This window comes from Ammospiza caudacuta, chromosome 5 (assembly GCF_027887145.1).
Source record: "Ammospiza caudacuta isolate bAmmCau1 chromosome 5, bAmmCau1.pri, whole genome shotgun sequence".
In the NCBI taxonomy this organism is placed as follows: Eukaryota; Metazoa; Chordata; class Aves; order Passeriformes; family Passerellidae; genus Ammospiza; species Ammospiza caudacuta.
The window spans coordinates 26584904-26595250 of NC_080597.1; positions in this window are offsets into that span (position 1 = coordinate 26584904).

Consider the following 10347-nt stretch of genomic DNA (forward strand, 5'->3'; position numbering starts at 1 on the left):
GCACAGGAGTGTGCCTGGGGCTCCAGCTCTGCTTTGATGTCAACAACATATTTGTTTTCCTTATTAAGAAATGCTTTTAGCCCTCCTGGCCATGAAGGAAAGCTGGAAATGACAACCCGTGTGTCGTGGATGGAGCAACATCTGCTTGAATCTGCTGTCAGCGTCCAGCAGAGAGAAGGGCTGTATCTAAAGCCAAAAGGAAATCACAGGGACTTTTTTTTTTTTTCCCTAAATAAAGAAGACAGAGAAGATTTTTCATTTTTAAAAATTCCATTTTCATGGATTCCATAACAAGAGCACTGACAATCTGAAAATGTCTTCATTTTTCAAAGCTTACTCCCATAATAAGGCAGCTAAATGGAATATATCAGACAATTGGTTTTATTTTTGGCAACCTAAACTGCAAACAAGCTTCAGTGTTCGGCCAGAAAGGAAATTAACTGTCCTCTTACATTACCGCTATTGTAGGCAGGGGTGGGGGGAGAGAGGCAGACCCTGCACAAGCTGCCCCAAGCAATGCTCACCAATCTGTGCCCAGATTCCTCTCTGGCTGTGCAGGGGCTCCTCAGTGCCTTGTCCCGGCCATGCAGAGCTCAGCTCCCCTCTGCTCTGTCGATATGCAATGGGGGTAAATTTTCACTTTCTCCTCCAGACAGGCTGTGGAAATACTTACTGGATCATAAAATAACAACTCTCGTAGTCGTTTTCAGCGTCTCACCAGTGACTGAGAGCTCATCAGCAAAGGAGGCTGAATGAGTCTGGAAAGAAAACCACAGAGAGGGGTGATCTATCAAGCAGCTCTTGTCTTTTGCTTTCTGGGCTGAGAAAATGCCCTTTCATCCCCTTACAAGTTGTCTGAACCAGACAATTCTCACCTGCTCCCTCCTCTTCCTCCCCTTTCTCCCCCTGTGGCAGTGCCATAGCGTGTGTCACAGCCGCGGTGCGTTTAGCACCTAGTGGCACTTGCTGAGGACACAGACAAGGGACCAAAACGAGCGCAGGGAAGGGGGCTGGGGGCCACAGCTGAGGAAGAAAGAGTTCATGCAAATCAGTCACTTTTCAGGTGATTCATCAGTCCTGCCCGTGAGACAGATCATCCCACCTTCTGCAGAGACTCTGGCCATTTATAAAAGCTTTTCGTACGTCCTAATGCATCTGCCCTTCAATGTATGAGCAGAAGCAATCTCAAGTCTGGCATTGCCTTAGCTTTCCAGTACTTGACTCTGCAGCCTCAGCTAATAATGTTCTTTAGGCAGACTTTCTGGTGTGTGATGTTATGGATAAAAAGCAGACAGTTCACTTGAAGAGAGGCTGGGTTGGCACACAGCTACAGAAATGTTGCTTTCCTGTAACAAACTGCAAAAAAAGAAAAAGAAAAAAGTCAAACTATATATAGCCCAAACAATTTTCATAGCCTGTGCCAATGGCACATCAGAAAATACAGAAACATGTTTGAAATGTCTGTGGTTATAAAAACATGAGATGGTTTCTTGCAGAAAATGTATTTGAAGTGCATGAAAGTGGCTGTGTTAGATGTCACCCAGAGGAACCAAACTAGGGCTTTCCTGCCTCAAAGGCATAGACAGCTTTAGCAGCTGGATCTGAACTTTGGCTCAAGTGTGTGCAGTCCGTGGGCAGATCCACAGAAGGATCTGCAGTTAGCTGGCAGATCAGAAGTGCCCATTTCTCTGAAGTTTGAGTTCTGGTGCCACAACATGAGTGGAAACACCATGATTCAAAGAGCGACCTCAGGAGAAAAACCATGCAAACCACGCATTTGCCCTGTAATTGGACAGTTTACTTTGGTATGCAACTCAATTTCCCAGCAGACCCCCAAGGGCCCATCCAAACCCTAACAGTGACTTGCTGCTCTCCTCCAAAGATCCTTGAGTCACAAGAGCCTCTTTCTACCCCTGCTTCTGCCACTTCAGCACTTGGCCTTTCTCTGGAAGGATGCAGCAAGGAAGCTCTTAATGGGTCCCCGTGGGGCATCACAAGAAGTCCAGGAGTGAGGAAGAACATCAGGCACATAATTCATGACCTGCCTCAGGCAAAAGGGGGCAAACAACAACAGCAGCAACAAAAACAAAAAAGCTCTTCCCTCCAGAGTGGAGTAATAGGAGTTCCCACAGGAGCCCATTAAACAAAGCAAAATGCTGAGAGCCTAGGAATATTGTGCACTTCATAATTTTCTCAGGATCCCCATGGATAGGACAGGGAAAGTTGCAGTGCTGTCTAAGTGGAGGGAAGGAACCTGGGAGGTGTGTGGGCTCTGCCAGGCAAGAGGGATTTGTACCTCCTTGGCAGGTGGAAGAATGTCTCCTTTGTGTGCCTGCAGGTGATATTTTTCCTTCTCTAGTCTGTACATGGATGTCTTGTGCTCTCCCAAGATTTTTGCAGGCCCTCAGTGGACTGTTAGTTTGTTCTGCCATTTTGCCATCTGGCCTGCCTAACACGACTGTCCCTGGCAGAGGTTGAAATTTTGATGTTTTGTCTAAACTTGGAAGTGACATTTTCTTCAGGTTTTGTAATTAGAACTAATGAATTGCTACAGTGCAATCTGTTTTACTTTCTCTTCATGGAGTTTGACCTGAATTTTAGCACTGACTAAGATGATGTGTTGACAGGACAGGCTGCAGGGGTGATATCTCCAGTCTGCTCTGCAGATGTGTCTTGCTCCTGCCCAGAATCTTCTGCTATTAAGACTTCATTATCTATTGCTCTCATTTCTCTGTCAGAAAAGACTTTATTCTCCTCTTGGGACTACATTTGTTATGACTCTGAGGACATATCTTCATGCCCTCCTGCCATTTCTATTCAGGACCTGTAAAGAAATTAATACAAACCATCCCAGCTCATCCTGAAATAATACTTAAGGTCTTGTCAGGCAAGAGGATTCAGGATCAGTTCACTCCCTTCACTTTGTGAGATAAGTATGGTTTGTGGTATTTGACAGACAAAATCACAAATTATTTTAATCTTCCCCACTATAAACTTCTTAAAATTGCATGTATAGGTGCTGCAAAGACTGAAGTTTAAAGAAGACAGGGAAACTCTCAGCTTCTCATGTGCTTTCTAGAATAAGTCACCTGAAAACAGATTTTAGCAACCAGCCTTTAACTGATTTTAAGTAACTGGGTTTCCTTATAGATATTGGATGGTCTCTAAAGTTTCCTGAAGAGAGGAAGTGGAGAAGAAGGTGCTGATCTCTTCAGCCTGGTATCCAGTGCTAGGCTGTGTAGGAATAATTCAAAGCTGAGCCAGGGAAGGTTTAGACTGGATGTTAGGAAGCATTTATTCACTGAGAGGGTAGTCAAACACTGGAACAGTCTTCCTAGAGAAGTGGTTGATGCTCCAGTGTTTAAGAGGCATTTGGATATTTCCCTAAATAACATGCTTTAATTTGGTTAGCCCTGCATTAGTCAGGCAATTGGTCTGGATGATCACTGTAGGTCCTTTCCAACCAAAACAGTCCTATTCTATTCTATTCTATTCTATTCTATTCTATTCTATTCCTAAAATTCTTTCCCACCCTGAAAAGCTGCAAAAACCCTTTTATGCATAAAATCAGGGTTGCTCTTGGCTTATAAATCACAGGCTTTAGTGTATGAAGTAACTGCAGGAGAATCCTTGCATGCAAATCAGATGGGTAAGACTACCACTTCTCATTCTGTGACATCTTTTCATCATGGGAATGTCTCAAAGTGGAAGATGAGGATGTAAGACAATTTCACTTCCCCACCTGGGCTGTCTCAGCCCTGCTGTGCTTATCCCACAGGCCATGCTGCCCTCTCCTGCGTGGCTTTGAGAGGCAGAAATATTCAAGCAGTGATCCCCTAATGCTGGCTCTGTCAGCCTGAACATTGAATTAATTAGTGGTAAATAAAGCACTGTTTCACAACACTGTTTGCAAAGCCCATCATGTGAAAGAAAGGTGGTTAAAATCCATGCAGGGTGCCAGAGCCAGTTGGGAACTTTATGACATGGTACTGCTTTTTCCTTGTGGAAATCACAGCAGTTTTAGAGGACGGTAAGGCTGGCAAATCCATACATGCTGGAATCTGTGACCATCCCAGACAGATAAAAACCCTGTTACACATGCAGTATAGAATTTCTTTATTCCCACATAAATTATCTATGCAGTAACTGTTTTCCAGGATACCTCACTAAGTGGACTGCTGAATTTGAGAAAAATATCTACCAAAAAAGTGGGCTTAACAATATAATATAATATAATATAATATAATATAATATAATATAATAACTATGCATCCTGTTAATCAGGACAGACAGCACCCTTAGGAAAAACACACATGCTACAACTTTCCCCAAATGTTTTTTTTTTTTTTTTTTTTTTCCATCTATGAAACCAGGAAACTGGGTCAGCTGCAAAAACGTGCATTTGCTCTGCACACACAGAGCTCTGCACTACCAGGCTGGTGTTGTTTGGATTCACTGTTCATTAAAATAAAATAAATTTTAAAAATTCTTCATGTTCTTGAAACATGCTGTTCCAATAGTCTTTAAAAGGCCATTTTGCCATGTTCAAGATTACTGCTTTATTTAAAAACAAATTGATTACAGTGGGAAAGTAATTGAAAGTTCAACAGGAAGACAAAACATTTTATTATGATCAAAATGAAATGTTTTTATTGAACTGAGACTAATAGACTGAAAAAAAAAAGCTAACCCAAAACAAAAATTACGTTCTTTTTCGAGTCTATCAGAGTTTGACATTTTGTTCTGGCTTGGTGTGGGAGCTTACAATCTCAAAATCTTCCCAGCATGGGAAGGCTGCTTCCCATGAAACTTGTAGCCAGGCTGTGAATTACTTCTAGACCAGGCTTCTCAGGAATGAGACAACAGATGCCTGCTCCACCCCATTACTGTAACATGAACATTTCCCTCACAGCCAACACCCTGATGGCCAGCTAAACCAGCTAAAGGGTGACTCCTGCTTAAGTACTCACTTGGTCTGTCTGTGCTGTTTTTTTTTCATATAAATACACTGAAAAAAGCCAACGTGGTTAAGAACACAGAACAAAATTAACTTAGTCTCACACTCCCAATCTGCGCATTGAATAGTTGGTTTGGGAGTGGAGGATGTATGTACTGTACTCCAGGCATGTAACTTTTAGACAATTAATCTACGCTACTTCTTGAGGCTTTTTCTCTTGGAAATACAGGAAGAGAAGTGCATCCTGAGGGGTGTTAGGTACATTTCCCTCAGACATTTGCCTAAGGATACCTTTAATTGCCCATTGGCAGAGCCAGTCTCCTCCTCGTTGGCCAATAAGAGAGTTTGCCATGCCACTGTTTCAGAGTCCCTTCTGCTGGCATCTCCTTAATGGATGAGGCTTTAACTGCAGGTACCACTGCAGGACAACAGCAGCTCAGCATTGCACCAGTGATTCCCAGTTGCATTCAGTGCCTTCTCCTTGTCTGCATCACCTGGATGATGAAGAACCATTCCAGGTCACCAGAAGTTCATTTCCATGCATCACCACAGACATATATTCACTACCAAGCAACAACCCATCTGAAATAATGAGCTACAGGTCATGGACTTTATGTTTTACTCTGTTATTGATTCCTTGGGCTTATCCCTCTCCTTTTTCTCTGGAGAATTGGTTTCATTTATGTACATATGGATTCTGTGGCCTTCTTCAGTAGGTGGGGAGAGAACTGTTGTTCTCCCCCATGTTTGCAAGGATGGACCTCATTAAGCATGTTCCTTCTTTATTTTTAGCTTTCCATCAGGCAAACAGCAAAAAAATCAAAGCTTGTTTATAGCCATGCTGGACAGTTCTCCATGTCAATTGCTGCCCCATGGCCTGAATTGTTATGAAAAGGACAACCTTTCATCTCTCCAGCCCTTTCAACATATAACAGCTCCTGCTCCATTCAAAGCAAATTGCTCCCTATCATGAACTAACTAAAGATTTTTGATAGAAAAACCTCTGCAAAGGGCTATGGGGGGCTGGCAGTGGAGAAGAAGCATTATGAAATACAAGAATGGATTAAACAGAGGGTGAAGTTGTTAAAAACCACCTCTAAATTATGTAATCAGTGACCTGGGCTCAAACTGTTTGTCTCCTTCCTCTCTTGCAATCCTGCTGCTGCCATTAAGGGTTTTGGCTTGGGAGAAATATTTTTCTGAATCTGTTTCACCTTGATGGATTATGATGCCATTTTAAATGTCAATTGATAATAACTGTGCCATTAAAAAAAATCATAAACGTTATCTGTTTAAACCTACAGTGTCCCTTTTAATATTATTTCTAATTTATGGGCATTTTGAGGAATCTACAGAGACCACAGGGCTAATAAATCCGAGGTGAAAGGGGCTCCAGAAGCCGGCTGTGTGAGCTTTCCACTAGATCACTGCCAGCTGTTGAACTTTGAGGAGATCAGAGCAGCTCAGGTGTCGCTGGGGGGATTGATGGAGTCCAGTACGGCATAAATGATGGAAGACAACCTGCAAGGACATGAGGCTTCAGAGGTGGTGTGGGCAATTTGCAGGTGCAGGTGTGTCTCTGGCTGCCTGAGCTGGCTGACTTGCTCTGAACAGCTGAGTGAGCAGAGGCCCTGGGAGAGGAGCTGCTGTGAGCTGCAGCATCCACGCTGTGCATAAACACTGGACAGCTCCGACTCTGAGTCACATTTGTGCACAGAGTTTAAAGGAGAAGCTTCAGAGGCTTTGGAAGGAATATCATCCCATTATTGCCTTCATCCAGTGGAAGAGACCAGTGGGCCAGGAACAGTCCTTTTTCATGACTGACAGGGAAAACACAATTCTTCTTCCTCCTTGAGATAGCCAGTATAGGACAAAAAATTCCAAAGTATTGATCTCAAGTAGATTTTAAATCTATGCATCCAGAATTTTTCACTTTCTGAAATTCTTTAATTTATAAACCTCAGGGGCTGTGTGGACCTCTAGATTTGCCTGGCACTGAGAGGATGAGTTGAGAAAATCAACACGGCACAATTTTGTTCTAGACAGCCGCCTTCTGCTGAAAGGGTTTCCTTCAGAGCTCAGCAATCCCAGAGGAAGATGTGTTTCCTGCCTCAAGGAATTTATAGACTAAATTAGATGGGCAGCACAATAATTGTAACAAATGAGAGTCATCTGCATTTCCAGGTCAAGCAGAAATATAAAAATATCCCCAAACTACCCTGCAAAAGCCGGCATATTAGAACTTGGCAGAAAAATAACTTCTTCATTCTCCGGTAATTTAAAAGTAAATAATTTCTTGTTTTGAAATTAAATAATTTGTTACATTTCAGCAACTCAGTCATTTGAGAAAGGGGGTCAACTGAACTATTTTAATTTGCAGAATGTTCATTTGCATTTCAAGGGTCTATTTTTTGCCACTCATCTTTATTTTAACATAATACAAAGCAAGGAAATTCTGGGTGAGCAGTAATTCCAAAGGCAGTATTTAATATTTTTTTTAAATTAATGAAATTGCATTTATCACTATTTTCCCACTTCTGCATTAAAAATAGTAAAATGTTAAAGTCTTTTGGTACTACTTAAACATTTTGATATCAAACCTGCCTTTTTTTCTGAAGAAACTTTTGTACACAAAACATGGGATTTATGCATCATTACACTGCTGCTTTCTAATCCCCTTTCAAGAGTTGTCACTTATTTATCCTATTTCCTACTTTGTGCTTGTTTTGATTTCAAATATAGAAGAACAAAAGTATATTTCTCAGTTGACATTGCCTTCAGTTTCAATAAAAAAGTACAATACAATCAGAACAAAAATAAAGCCTTCACAAGGACACTTTCAAGTTGTAAATTTGCATGTGAGCATCTAATTTAAGCACACACAGAAAATCAACCTGTCACTGCAAGCAGCAGGGAGGTTTAAAGTTGCAGACCGAGACAGACTAGTTATACAAACATGCACAATTTGATTTTGTGACATGGGACTACAGAATCATCGCAGCAGGTGCCTGCACAGAGCGAGCTGGTGGCAGTGGAGACAGGCAGTGCAGGCACTCTGAGTATGGGATAATGCTGAATTCACTCATGACCATAGAAAAGTATTTATTCTATTCTGAGATGGAAACTTGGAGTCTGCCTGTCTCAATTCTCTTTACTTCAGAAATTTTTTAACATGAATGCACATGTACTTCTGCCAGAACGCTATGTTTCTCCCTTTCAAAACTGTGTGTGTTTAACACAGCAAAAATTGAGCTGGGGCAAGGACCAGGGAGAGGAGGTATAGTTTTTGCCCTGAGAGTCTCTAGGCTAATTTACTCAGCTATTTTACCCAAATATATGGATTCTTTCATGAGGAGTACTGGGATCTATCAGACTTTCCTGTGAAATCCTCCTCTTCCTCCTCCTCCTGCTCCTGCAGCAAGATATGAGCTCCTTGAATGCCTAGGTTTTAATAACAAACCAAAGTTTTCCATTGCAAAGGAAAATGTTGCCTTGCTTCATTTAATAATTGAAGCAGACGAATCCATAGGTTCCACTCCTGCACCAATATAGATCCTTCAGAAAAATGGACAGCAGTGGAGGCTTCAAACACAGACATCCCTAAATCTGATTTTCCTGTGCCTGAAACGTACAGTAAAAGGTAGCACAGTAAACATCAGAGAGTTCAGACTAAATTAATAAAATGAAAGCTGGGTCAAGGACTCTCAACTTGAGGCATCTGGGAAGTAACATTTGAATCCATTGCTGTATAGGATGCCAGAAAGCAAGAAAAGTGGCTCCCTTTTTAGTGCCTCAGGCAAACAGAGTAGGGAAAATAGGGTGTCTGTAAAAGAATGTACTAGGTTTCTCCTTGTGCTTTTTCATGGGTTTTGAATCAGGAATCACAAGGAAAAAAGGGAAACCCTCTTATTAAATAGGCACTTTTAATCCAGGATACGGATTCAGAGCTCCTTTCTTTCTCTCTGCATACACACAGCACGCTCACCTGTTCTCAGCCCATAAATTACCCGCTCTCTCTCTAAGCAAAGAAGGGGGACACATCCCTCTTTGTGTGCCCAGCCGGGATCACAGCCTGGCAGCAAGGCTGGAGAGGACAAAGCTTGGCTAGAGAGACATTCCTCCAGTGCAGGGATTGAAACAGGAGGGTGTTCCCTGCTTCATGGAGAGGGCCACAAGAACTTTTGCACCCACACAACAGCTGCCACCTCATCACACAACCAGGAAGGCACAAGATCCTCCTTTATGGAAACAGCAGAGGGATGCGAAGGGAACAAATGAAAACACTTCCCACTCTAGGGCACGTGTGTTGTCAGTGTGAAAGACACTCACTGGTCTATCCTGTCGCCTAGGGAGAAGTTTGGTTCATAAAATCAGATAATTAAATATTCTTCATCACTGCTGCATCATTTTGAACCTCTTCCATTGTTCTTTCCTCATCAGCCCCCACTGTTTTTCCAGTACCTAGAATCTGGAAAAAGCCGAAAGCCTTTCATCTTATCAGGTGTGGTTTATTGCCCCCTGGTTATACAGTAATTTTGGTCTCCACTCCATGAAAAGGTCGTACGATGGGATATCAGCTCAAGAATTGTCAGTTCGCTGGACAAATAAGGCAGGGACTGCCAATACAATTATAAGAGCCTGATAAGGAAGGCACAGAGAAGAGCCAGCAGGAAAGGGAGAAACGACCATAGCAGTTTAAAAGGTGAGGGGCAATCCCAGAAGAAGGCAAGAAATGCCCCTGGGGGGAGGGAGAGAGAAGGAACAGGAGTGTATCTAACCACATTCTTCCCAAAATAAAAATTAACAAGAAGATAGAAGTGGCTCAGGAGAGGAATCACAGGTATTCACCCTCATTAACCGGGAAATCTCCCGCTGTGCTCGATGCCTAATTGGGAGGCTTAAGCAACTGGTAGGATGATTATCAAGCTAGCTTGCCTCATAGCTCAGGATGGAAAGAAAATAATGTCTTCTCTTTACAAGTATAGGTGGGGGTAGAAGGCACTAATTCCTGCTCCTACACGTGTTGCAAGGACCATCTCTTTTTCTCTTGTGACTGATAAGATGGCATGTTGAAAAGCACCTGCTTGGAAAGTTCAAAGGGTTTTCACAAAAGAAGAAAAGAGAATCTGAACCAAAGCTGATGGCTAGGAGGGATGGTTGAAGGAAAACCTGGGAACTGCTGATGAGGAAGCTTTTCATATGTGACACCTCCTTGTATGCGAGAGAAGTTTACAGGTTGTCTCTCTTGCCAGTTAATGGCCCGAGGGTCAAGTATTTGTCCTGCCAATTATTTCCTTAACTCCATAATGGTACAAATCCAGTGGGCTTTTTGGAGGTTTCAGGCTGAAAGCAGAAAAGGAAGATAACTACCCCACAAACAACATTTACCA